Source organism: Macrotis lagotis, chromosome 2 (genome assembly GCF_037893015.1).
Source record: "Macrotis lagotis isolate mMagLag1 chromosome 2, bilby.v1.9.chrom.fasta, whole genome shotgun sequence".
NCBI classification, from domain to species: Eukaryota; Metazoa; Chordata; class Mammalia; order Peramelemorphia; family Peramelidae; genus Macrotis; species Macrotis lagotis.
The window spans coordinates 47,306,799-47,320,189 of record NC_133659.1 but is presented as its reverse complement, the minus strand read 5'-3'; positions in this window follow the sequence as shown (position 1 = coordinate 47,320,189).

The following is a 13,391-nucleotide window of genomic DNA, read 5'->3' as shown; positions in this document are numbered from 1 at the left end:
TTTTACATAGTATTGGTTTTGGAGATGGAAGGATTCAGTTCTGCTACTTGCATGAATGGAACATTCATTAAATGCTTACTGTGTGCAAAGAATTGTGATAAATGCTGGGCATACAAATAGAAATATGAGGTAGTTCTTTCTCTCAATGAACTTACCTTTTAATGAATGAGACAATATCTTGAAGAGGTTTTAGCTGCTAATCAGATGGAAACGTCTCATGGCTCTTAGGGTGCAGAGACAAAGCCCACATTAATGAATCTCCATTAATGTCATTTCCACTGATACCATGTTATCATTTTTTGATGCTGAGCCCATTTAATAGTACCAAGGACTTTGGTGTCAAGACTTTTCTCTTTTGGGTTTTCAGCAGCTGTGACTGTCACAACTACTAGAACAAATGCCAGGCTGTATTTCCATGGTTATTGCTTCCAACAATGATGGTTAAGGGCACTGGGTTGGAAGCATTGCTATTTCCAAGACTTTTAAATTCAGTGACCTAGACAATGCAAGCCAAGGATTGAAGGGCTATATTGGTCAAGGTGGTATTAGTTTTATTTCTCTGGCACATGTTTTTCTCCTCTCTCTCTCTCTCTCTCTCTCTCTCTCTCTCTCTCTCTCTCTCTTTCTCTCTCTCTCCCTCTGAGTGATTTGTTTCTTCAGCTGAGTTGACTTGCTTGTCCTGTGTCAGTTTGTGGGTATGGGCAATCTTGACTCATGGTCCTGAGAGGATGACTGGAAACAGGAATAGCAACATGGCAGCATGGCTATTCTTAAGGCTCTTGCACTCATGGTCCTGTACTCTTCCCATCAAAGGGTACACAGTCAAGGTTGTTTTGGTTTGACTTCAGTGGCACAATCTGTGATCTTAGGCCAATCAAATAACCTCTTTGAGTTTAATTTCCTCATCTGTAAAATGAGGGGATTGGAGTAAATGACCTATAAAGTCTCTTCCAACTCTAAATCTAAGATTCTATTATGCTAATCTATTGAGGATGCAGAGAAACAAGGTGATACAATAAATAAAGTGCTAAGTCTGAAGTTAGGAAGATACATCTGCCTGAGTTCAAATCTGCCTTCAGATACTTCCTAGCTGTATGACTCTGAGTTACTTCAGCCTGTTTACTTTAGTTTCTTCATCTGTAAAGTGAACTGGAGAAGGAAGTGGCAAAACCAATTCAGTATTTCTGCCAAAAAAAGCCCCAAATGAAGTCATGAGGAGCTGAACAGACTGAAAAATAATTCAATAATACCTCAAACGAGAACGAATGGCATGTGTACAGACTTAAAAAAAATTAAAAATGAGAAAGACTTATGAAATTGAAAAAAAAGTTAGGGAGAAGGGAGATCAGAAAACCTGCCTGTAAGAAGTGGAATTTCATCATGCTTTTAAGGAAGGTCATTGTTTCAAGAGGTGGAGTTGAAGAGGGAATACATTTTAGGTGTGGGGGGGTGTCCTGTGCAAAGGTTTGGAAATCAAAGGTGAACTATCACGTGCAGAAAAAAGCTAGTAGAGATGTTTTATTGGAAGACAGAGAATGTGAAAGGGGACTGCTACGAAATGAGAATATGGTGGGTGGGAGGCAATCTGTGGAGGATTTTAAATGCCAGGCTAGGGATTTTGTATTTTATAATCAACTTATTCCATTTGCTTACTGATAATATTAACAATTCCTTCTAAGATCTTTTTACTCTAACTCTGAGAAGGTTGCAATGAAGGGTATTCCTGGTTCCTATTGTCCAGATAAAGCAAAGCTAGTAGAAGTGAATCAGACATTGTCTTAGAGACAGAAAGAGCTAAGTTCAAATACTGCCTCAGGTACTTTACTGGGTAACCCTGGGTAAGTCAAATTCTTGTGTTTCATTTGCAAAATGAGTAAGCTCAAAATAATGGTGTGAAAATCTAGAATTGGATTGTTGTTTGTGTTTGTTCAGTCATTTCAATTGGTAAAGATTTGACTTAGTTTGCCATTTCCTTTTGCTGCTCATTTTACAAGTGAGCAGCAAACCGAGGCAGAGACATACAGTAATTGATGGTAGATTTAAACTTAGTTTCTCCCTACTTTTGACCTGCCACTCTATCTACTGTACCACCTAGTTACTCCCAAAGCTCTGATAGATTGATTTATGTTGTTTTGTTTTTTTCAAGGCAATGGAGGTAAGTGAGCTGTCCAAGATCACATAGCTAGGTAATTATTAATTGTCGAAGGTGGAATTTGAACTCAGGTCCTCCTGACTCCAGGGTCCGTGCTCTATCCACTAGGCTGCCTAGCTGCCCTTTCTGATAGAGTTATAAAAACAATTTATATACTCCTTGTTTTCCTCCTGATTTACCTAATTTTTAGAGTAGAATCTCTATGTTGCCACTGTACAAAAGGAGCGGCATATTTAATGATTTCTTAGCTCCACAATAATGACCAAACAAAAAATGAAAAACCTCTGGGTCTTTGTGCAAATATCAAATTCTGTCCACTCTGGGACTTCCCTTATAGTATCCGTGACAATTGGCTATTGATCTGTGTTGTCTGGTGTAATTGAGGGTCATTGTTTACTACCAAACAAATACATATCCATGATAACCATGATCTCAAGAGGCACCTTTTTTTAAAACCTTGACATTTGGAACAGAATTAAATTATCCATTTGGGAGCTGTTGATTCGCCTGCAAGAATCTTGGGGACTGGTAAAAGCTAAATTCCTTGAAGAGATTCTTTTCTTTCCAAAGGAAGCAAAACGGATTTATAAGGTGAGTGATCCCATTCCCAGAAGCTTTCACTCTCAGGATTTTCTCTCTGTTTCAATGTGTATAAACAGCTATTTGAGGACAACACATGAAACTTTGAACTTGTCATATTGTCGAACAAAGCCCCACAACACAAATACGGAGATTTCTATCTCAGTTGCCAGTTTCCCTTCACAGCTAAAAGTTGAAATAGCTAACTTGCAAATCTTTTATGGTTGGAATACCACATGCCCACAAACATGTGTGGACTCACGGTGACTGATAGCATCAGATCCTCTCCTAAGCTGGGTGTTACAGGCCTGGTTATAAAAACTCCTTAGGGAAGAAGCCAGTCATAAGTGAAGTTGGAGAAAGTTGTAAGAAAATAGAGGGGCTTCTTTCTCTCTGTCAATGTCTTTCTTTTATTTTCTAACTTTCAGTTTCCTAAGGGCAACTAGGTGGTTCAGGGGATAGAATCCTGGCCCTGGATTCAAGAGGACTGAAGTTCGAATCTGGCCTCAGACTCTTTGACACTTGCTGTGTGACTTCACCCTGATTGCCTCGCATCCAGGATCATCTCCATTCACCCTGATTCAGATCTGGCCACTGGATCCACATGGCTCTGGAGGAGACAATGAGGTTGGTGACTTAGTACAGCCCCCCCCCCCCCCCCCCAATCCAGTTCATGTGCTTGTCATGACATCACCTCCCTGATGTTGTGGTCTTCTTCAAAAATGAAGGATAATATTAAAATTAACTTTCAGTTTCCTATATCAAGTCCTTTGAATCAAATTCAAGTAAAAAAAGACCATTCACATGGTCCTTAAATGCATCTTATGGTTTATCAAAATCTTTCCTCCTAACATAGCTGAGAGGTTGCAATTATTGGACCTTGTTGAATTTGCAGATGAACCAGAAAACCAGTCAGACAAAGCTAGAAATGAGAGCTTTGCTCTATTACCTTCAGGGTGTACCTTAAATCAGGAATTGTTAACCTGTGGACATAGAATTGTAAGAGTCATAGAAAGATTTCAGAGGTATATATATGAACTTAAATGGTAAGAAATTTCATTTATTTTCACTAATATCTAATTAAAATTTAGCATTTCCTTTTATTATGAATGTTGGAAAGAAATCACACTCACATTAGAATTCACCTACCAAAAGGATTCATGACACAGAAAATATTTGAAAAATCCTTCCTTTAAAGGGGAGGGTTTTAGTGCAGTGCATTTCTTGCAAATGAATCAAGTTTTCTCATAAGATAGACTTTGAAATATACCCCATAATTGAAGAGAAAGGAAACTGAGTTAGCTCTAAAATTGGAGTCATAAGATGAACCCTGTCATTCATGCAGTTCTCACAGTTAATCACTTTGCTATCCAAATCTCATCAATCTCCTCATAATTGAGCCCCACATGGCACTGTTATATGAGAAGGGAAACTGAGGAAGACTTCTTTCCCTTCGAAAGTCAGCAACAAAAAATATAAAAAATTAATAAAAAAATAAAGTCAGAGACAAATTTTTATATTTTTCTATGTATGAAAAGTCATTCAAGAATCTTTAATTCCAATTTAAACTGTAGCCTATTTTTTTTTCTCCAAAAAAGAAAGGAGCAACTGCTTTGTTGGTAGCTTGCTCAAAATGAAGATACTAGGGGAAATTTGATCTGTCTGAAAATCTTATGGTTTAAAGGGGAAACATAACAATTAGGTGGCAAACTAAATAGTTAAAAACATCAAATGTTGAATCTCATTAAAATAGTCTATTTCTATTTTTCTTAAATTTTTAAATTTTTAAAAGAATGGGGGAGGGAAGAGAGAGAGAGAGAGAGAGAGAGAGAGAGAGAGAGAGAGAGAGAGAGAGAGAGAGAGAGGAAGGGAGAAAGGAGAAGGGAGAAGAGAAGAGGACTTAAGTAGTTGAGCACTATCAAATTATTTGTCAATGGTATCTAACCCACTGTAGACAAATTGGTCATGAGACAATGCTGAAAGCTGTCACCATTCCCCAAAGCTGAAATCTCTTTATATTCATTTTAAATTAAATTTGAAAGACTCAAAGAAAAATGGCCCCACATTTTCCCTCTACCTCATTTCATTCACATTGCCTTCTCCTGGGCTTTTGGAAATGGAGAAGGGTAATGTGTTTAAATAGTTTTCATCTAAGCAGTCGTAAAACTCTACAGGCACAGCTTGGAACCACCATCCACAAATTAGAAAGTTCCCTTCTATTTGCCCATTTTATAAACACTTTATGAAGGGAGAGAGCAAGAAAAACAAACAAAACCCCAGGAAGATGGTTTAGGGCTTTTGGGTTGTTGTTTTTTTCATTATTCACTCTTTCTCATCTAACTCCTAAATAGTTGATTTGATCATTATACAGCACAAGAAAACATGATGCAGTACAATGTAAATACGGTTTTAACTCAACAATGTTAAATCTTTAACAATTGCCTTCAGCAGTGTCTGTTGGAATTCCACAGGGTTTACCCATTTCTAAAATAAAACCCTCAATCCATTCTTCCTATAGCCAAGTAAAGGCTTGATTGCAAGAGACAACTCTATGCTTCTCATTCACTCTCTCTGGTGAACTACAGTCCTCAAAAGTCGTTAGCGGTCAGAGGCAAAATTAGGCTGTCCAGTATATTTCTGATTCTATCCTTTCTAAACAATTTTCTTGCTATTTGACCCATGTAATTTCAGAAAATATGTTGAGTATCAGTAGGCTGGACAAAGTTTGTGTGAAACAGACTGTTCTAATATTCCACCTCTGATAGACTCCTATATTACCATAGCGAGTCATTTGCATCCCCAAATGTAAAATAAACAAAGAATCAGACATTGCATGTTGGAAATGCAAGTCCAGCTACAAAACTATGAATAACTGATTTCCTTACCTCAGCAATAATATAGCTCTATGACTGCCTTAGCTAGCCATGGAAAGCCCAGGAAGAATATTAAATACAATCGTATTAATTAGTGCTTTTGTCTTAAAGCATAATCAAGTTGGAAATTAGAAGAACCTGAAATTTATAAAGATCTCACCATCCTCAAGCATTACCATCACTGGAAAGGTTTAACCACTTGAAATTTAAATTTTACAGATTCAAATTAGAAAATGTCATTTGTATTTTGTTTGGTTTTAAGCAGTATAATGATATCTATGTATTTGGAGGGGGGGAAGGAAGCATCATCTTCCCGGCAAAATGGCAAGTAGATGATGACAGTTATTCAGGCAAAATCAGGACTGATGCTAAATGCTTTCAACTTCAGGACAATCTCTTACTAGGGATTAAAAAGCTTATCCAATTCACTGCGTCTAAAACAATGTTCATTAATACTCTATTAGGTGCAAGGCAGTGTAATAGGTGTTTGGCATTGAGGACAAAGGAGGGAAATGACCCTGGCCTCAAAGAGTTTATATCTCCTAAGGGGAGCCAACACAGATACCCTTCCCTAAAACCCCTAACTTCTGTTCTGTAAGTCTGGTAGCAGTCATTCTGATCTCCAGTTTCACCCCATCGGATGTTGAGGCTATAGCTTTGTGAGGAAACGGGATGGATAACTGCTGTGGACTCCCAGCAGGTGTCTCATAAATAGTTAAGCGTATGCAGATTAGTTGGACAAAGTTAGTCTTCATTTGCGGTTTCAGGTCAGACTAATGTGATTTTCCCTTTCAAACAGGACCAAATAGATGTGTCAGAAGGGGTAAAATTCTTAATGGGGGTGGACAGAAATAGTTTCTAACCTGCTGCTAAGGTTAGGCATGTCACGCTAGTTGTCATTATAGTGGAACAGAGGGTCCTTCATCATTTCAAATACATTTCCATATCCACAGGTAGTCAGATAAGTGACCATTACCACATGTACCAAAAGGACAAACAGATGGTGTTCAGAACATTCATTTGTGTGTGTTTGTATATATGTATGTGTCTGTATGCGTTTGCCTTCAGACATTCTAGAGTCCATTTCCAAGCATATGTTTTCTATTTACTTACATAAATGCATCCATACTCACATATATGTATATATACACACACAGAAGTCTTTGTCCTTTGTGAATACAAAAACCGGTGCTGTTAAAGCCATTGCCAATCAGGTGTGAATCAATCATGGAGTATGATCCATGGATGACTAGCAGGCTTTTTTCCATTGTTTATCTGGAATGGCTGCTTTTCACCCGGAGGTTGCACTTCTTGGCCCTTCTTTTTCACCAGTTAAAAGATCCCAGAATTCCAACTGCTCTTCAGTACAGTAATCGAACTAGATCTTAATCTAACTCCACCAACTTTCAATCAACATTTTTTAAGACTCCTACTATGAGTTAGACACTATGTTAACAACTAGTGATAAAATTACAAATTGTGAGACCAAGTCTTCTTTGCTTCTGTTTTTCATGTTTCAACAACCATGTCATTTATTTTTAATTTTAGGAAAATAATGCTGAGAGTTGAAAGGGAAGTTTGAGCCCATCTTATTCAAACCCCTCAAATTACAAATGAAAAAATTGAAGAGGAGAGTGCTTTAGTGATTTACCCAAGATCACACAGGTAGTAAGGGACTTCTAGAAACCAGAAGCAGAATTAAAGACTTGTCACTCCAACTTAAGAGCTGATTCCACTGTCTCACTTTATCTCCAATAATAATATTAATGATAATAATAGATAGTATTTAGATTTTTAAATATTTAAATTTATAAAAGATATAACATTTATAAATTATAAATATATATATAAATTTTATATACAAATATAATTTATAAATCATCTCAAAGCTTCTAAGGAACTTTATAAATATTGCTCCATTTTAATCTTCACAACAGTCTCAAAAGTAGGTGTTCTTTTAAGATTTTACAGATGGGGCAAATGAGATGGAAAGAGGACAAGTGACTTATCTAGGTTGACAAAGCTAGTAAGTTTTTGAGTTCAAACTTGAACTCAGGTCTTCTTGATGCCATATTCAGTGTTCTAGTCAGTTTTGTGCTATCTAACTACTGGTAGATAGCACCACTGTGGCTGTGTCTTTGTGATATAATCAAATTTCCCTTTTCATGTTAGAATCAGTATTTTCACCCCTGGTAGATCCATGGAATACATAATAAAACTTAAAGGAAAGGAATGGTGACAATTTGCAACATAAAGTTGAGCAGGGACTTTGGCAGGGGTGACTTGATGATTTAGTTTGGTCTCAAAACAATGGAAATTCTTTTTAACTCAGAAAACTTATCATTCTAGAATGAATACATCCATAAAACATTTTTCTCTTTCAAAAATTGTCTTGGAAGGAGATCTCACAAACCAAATCCTTGGTGTGGGAGAATGAAATAAATAGTCATCTGGGTCAAAAATCATACTGAGATGGTCTCATACTGAGCGGAATAGCAAGCATTTGGGTAAAGGACAGTCATGGAATTTTGCTTTGCTCAGGGACACCCCTATTGCCCCAGATTTGTAAATGAATTGAGAAGCAGAAATGTCCTCCAAAAAACTTGATTAATCAATATGGAAATAGTCTTTTATCAGGAAAAACCAAACAAAGTGTCTAAAGTGACTCTCTTTGGGATAGATATGGTGATGTTATTTTGAGGAAAAGAGGAGCTTCATGGTATAGACTCCATAATTTCCACCCATGCAGATCCTAGAGGGTATGAGACTCAGATGTATGTAAGAGATTATTATTATTGGGGGTACCACGTTTTGCCTAGACAAGTAAAGTCAACCTTACATTTATTAAAAACTTATTGGGTGCTGGGTGCTATTCTAAACATAGAAACTTCTGAAGTAACTGGCTACTGAATTAACCTCCAAAAACTAACCAAGAAAGAAAAAAGGAGGGGAAAAATAACTTCCAGGACCAAGCATCATTGAAGATAGTAAAGAAGATAGTGACTGTATGAGGAGACTGATGTTCAGAGAGGTTAATTCACTTGCCTTCAGTTACACAGTATATGCTACAAGTCAGAAAAGAAATTTTTGGGTACCAGATAAGGAAGGACACTTTTCACAGGTTCCAAGGGATCATGTAGGAATTTTAAAGAAAATCAATAACTATTAAGATATTGAGTGAGAGAAAAACTATAAGGGCCTTGTATTATGCTTCAAAGACGAGAGGAGAACTGGTGAGGAAAAGGGAAGGAGAAAGGAAAGAGAAATGATTCTGATTCAAGCTAATATTGGTGACGAGGTTCCAACAAAGTTGGGACACATGGAAACCTTAAGAAATTGAATTTACATCAGCCAGATAACTTAGATCTTGTTTCAGCAATCATGCTTTCAACATTTATGTCTAATTTCTTATGCATTTGTAGAGATGACCAGAGTTACATTTTGTATTTGGTGATGCCCACTTTATTCAATGTTTTTACATTTCTTTGGAGAAAGTTTGATCCAATGGTATCTCTTAAGGTCAAGAAAATGTGAAAAAAATGCTATAAATTCAGTGGACCCTGCTGGTAGATATGTAGTACTCCATGGACGACAACTACAGATAGACATACATAGATTATAGATCTACCTTATTTGAAAAAAAAATATTCAGTGAAATCAGTGAGATCATATAGCCTTTGGAGTGACCCTTTAGATATTAATGGGAAGATTCCAAAGAATCAAAAAAAAAAGATTGTGGGTTTATTTCATTGGGGAGATTAGAAAAGACAAGAAACAAGAGAAACAGAAAAAAATAGCAAAGCTTAATCATAAGAAATGTGATTTAGAGAAACAATTGTGGTAGAAAGCACTGAGAGGCAGAAGGAGCCAGTAAATTAACTCTGGATATGAAGAAAAACAGGAGGAAAAATCAGGAAGAAAATCAGGAAAATGGGAGAGATAGGCAACCAGATAATAGAATCATAAGCTTGTTTATGGAGTTGTTCAAATTTGAGCAACAGGAGACAAAGCTCATTTAGTCCCATTTCTTCATAGTTATAGGTGAGCATTCTGTGGCCCAGAGAGTGGAGGAGGCTTGTATTAATTCACAAAGCAAAAAATTAAGTCATACTTCCAGATATCTACTTTATGAAAGGCATGGATTTAAGTATTTTGCTATGAGTTGCACTCGATGACTGCTAGGTTCCCTTCCACTACCATGGCAGTCAAGTCAGACACATTGGAGTAATAAGGTACCCAGAACAGAAAATGAGAGAGATAGTTCCCATGAGTCTCAAGATCACCCTCTCCCTTCCCAGGCCAATGACTCTGCTTTCAGTCTGGTCTGCAACCACTGTTTTGGCAATTGTCATTCAAGGTTCTATAGGCCTCATCTCTTTGGTATTTACAGCAACTGAAGGTTGAGAAATGAAAATTCTCACCACCAAAGCCCTTGGTTCTGTCAGAACCAGAAGTGGTTTTTTATCATTGGAAATAATTCTAAAGAAGGTGAATGAAATAAAATATGCTTTCTTACTGGAGCCTACAGACAACTGAATCTTTTTTTATCTCATAGCAATTGAAATCTCTTTTCAATTTATTTTGTTGGAACTGTGATTTTATTTCAGTTAGGGAATCCCTGGTGTGGAAACTCCCTCCATTGATGCAGACCCATATCTTGTCTTTAATTTAAAGTCTCAGGGAGTTTTCTAGGGCATGAAGAGTATCAAGGATTGGTCCATGTTCATAAGCTAATGTGTCAAAGGCTAAACATGAATACAGGTCTTCCTAATTTCAAGGCCAGCACTTGATAGATCATAGCCACCCAAAAGTGGAAACAAATAAATAAAAAAGTACATTTAGAGAAATGGCAAGCATTTCAGTTGTACATATATCACAATAAACAGATATTTGAACCAATTCACTAATCCACAAATTATGAAGATGTCTATGATGTATAAATAAATCAGAGAATGCAAAACTTTTTATGGCTATTTGGAAATTTGTTTTGCTTTTTGCAAAACTTTTGGAGTATCATTATCATGTAATAATTCTTAATAACATAGTTTTCTATTCTGCCTTATAAAATAAAAGACTATTATCTTTGTGGACATGTGCCCTCATTTTGGCTAACTCTTAAGTTCATTACATCTAAATCTTTCTCATCAAAGAGTTTTGGTGAAGCCAAAAGCAAAATCCCAAGTCTTGAAAATCAATGATACATAGGAGGTCATACATTCTATGTTTTTCAATCTTTTGATGTCAGTTCAGGTTTCAATATACTAATTCCTCCTTTGACCTTGCAAAAAGGTACATGGAATAGTGAATAGAGCATTTCAGATTAAAGAATGGAATAAAAAACAAAAATATATAATACTATATGTCAAATCACTATGCTTATTGACAGAAATACAGTAGAAAATTGAGATGGTCCTTACCTTCAAGAGGCTCACATTTTTATGAGTGGATATAACACATATGGAAAACTTCAACTGTAGAGCAGATGGAAAAACAAATTAAAAAATAGTGGTACTTAGAGTATAGTTGTAGGAAAGGAAGTCTATGTTTCAAATGCAGAACCAGCAAGCTGTTTCACTTTTCTAGAATTTTAATTTCCCCATATGCAAAATAGGGGAAGACTGATATAATGATCTCTTAGATGTTTAAGAACATGGATTTGGATCTGGAAGAAACATTAGAAGACATTTTTTTGCAATGTCCTCATTTTATAGACATGCCCAGGGTCATAACTAGTAAATGTTTGAAGTAGGATATGGTTCCTATGTCTTCCAAACTCCAGTTTCATTTTTCTGTCTACTACAATACTCTGTGACTTTATGTTGTTCAGTCATTTCAATTGTGTAAAACTCTTTGTGAACTTTGAGGTTTTCTTGAAAAGAATACTGGAGTGGTTCTCCATTTTCTTTTTCTAGTTCATTTTGCAGATGAGGAAACTGAGGCAAAAAAGGATTAAGTGACTAGCTATCAAGTGTCTGAGATTGGATTTAAACTCAGGTCTTTCTGATTCTAGGCATGGTACTTCACCATTCCATTACCCATCTGTCCAACACTGTCGCTCCTTTCTAGCTAATTATAAATCTAGGGTATAATGATTTCAGGCTAGCATGATACTAAGGAGGAAGTTGGCAAAATCTTCATTTGTGGCAGTTGTGTACTCTTGGGCAGGTGTCTTGATATTATTGTGTTTATTTGGTTCTTTATGTCAGGGGACAGAAAAGAAGTCATGCTCATCTCTAATTTTTCTTGGTAAAAGCCATCTTTTCCATAGGAATCACATGTTTGTCTTTTGAAAATGACCTATTAAATTCTAGTTGGCCTATATTTACAGTTTTATTTCCATCTAGTCTAATAGCCTTCTTTAACAAACAGCAAAAATAATAAGCTCGACTAGTATGATCATTTTGTTTCTGATTCCTACATTTCTTCTCCACATCTTAATGTAATTAAATTCATCTTGTCCTTTTAAGACCTAGTTCAAATGTTACCTCTTTGAAGTCTTCCCTGATACCCCAACCAAAGAAAATCTCCTCATCTTCAGATGTCTCTGTGTACCTATTTATTTTTGTAAATTTAAATATACCTATTTAAGTTTGTAATTTTCATTATAAATATATGCTTACAATCAGCATCTATTATTAGATTGTTATAGTCAGAGAATGCATCCATTCATCTTGAACACAGTAGAAACTTAGCAATGTAGGCTGGGCTGATATTGGGGCAAAGCATTCATGTTAACAACAGGATTTATTGATGTGTCCAGTTGCTCATTCTAATCATTTCAGTGTGGGCCCTCAGCCCCCTTTTTTTTGCAATTGTCTCAGCAAATTCAAAGCATCCCTGTGGCTTGTGGTCTGGTGGTCCAGCTGTCCTTTTAGGAATCTGTTTATGCCAAAATTCTGAAAAATTATAACGCTCCATGTTGCTCCAGTGAATAAGGATATTTTAATGTCACATGCAGAGTAGGCAGTATTTAACTCTTCCCAGAAAGAGTTTAACCAGAACTCAATCTGAAGTACAGAGTACTTAAATAAATGGCTTCTTTATTTTTAAAAGAAACAATCACTGAGGTAGCACTTATAGAAAATGACCTGTCCTTAGGGTGGAGACCTTTACTTCATCCATCAATCTTGACTACAAGGTAAGCCAGCTAATAAGATCTTACCAAAGTCTGGAAAATGAATTAAAATAATTCTTAGGCAGGCTACTGTCATAGAATCACTGGGATGGAGCTTGAAGGGATGCCATAATTAATCTTGTCTAACACCTGCATCTTATAACAAAGAATCTCAAGAACATAGAACACAATGATGCCTCTTCTTTAATAATCACCTCACCAATCAATCACTCAATAATCAATAAACATTTTAAAGTACGCCAGTTGCTGTGTTCAGTTCTGGGGGGAGGGGGATATCAAAAAAGTTAAAAAAAAGTCTTGGCTCTCAAAGAGCTTACACTCTAAGTTCAATATTATTTCCTCTTTCCTGGACTCGATGAGAGCAGTTAGTTGGCACGGCTGATAGAGGACTATGCTCTGAATCAGAAAGACCTGAGTTAAAATCTGCAGCACTTCCTATTTGTTGTCTGCCTCTGTCTGGCTCAGCTCCCTGCTCTGTAAAATGACCATAATAACAACACATATCTCAGGAATATTGTGAGAATAAAACGAGATAACATATGTAAAACTCTTTATACATCTTCTAGTGCTGAATAAATACTAGCTAAAATGATTAACAATTCAGTGACTTGCCCATCATCACATAGAGTGAATGGAAGAATCCAGGAAATGA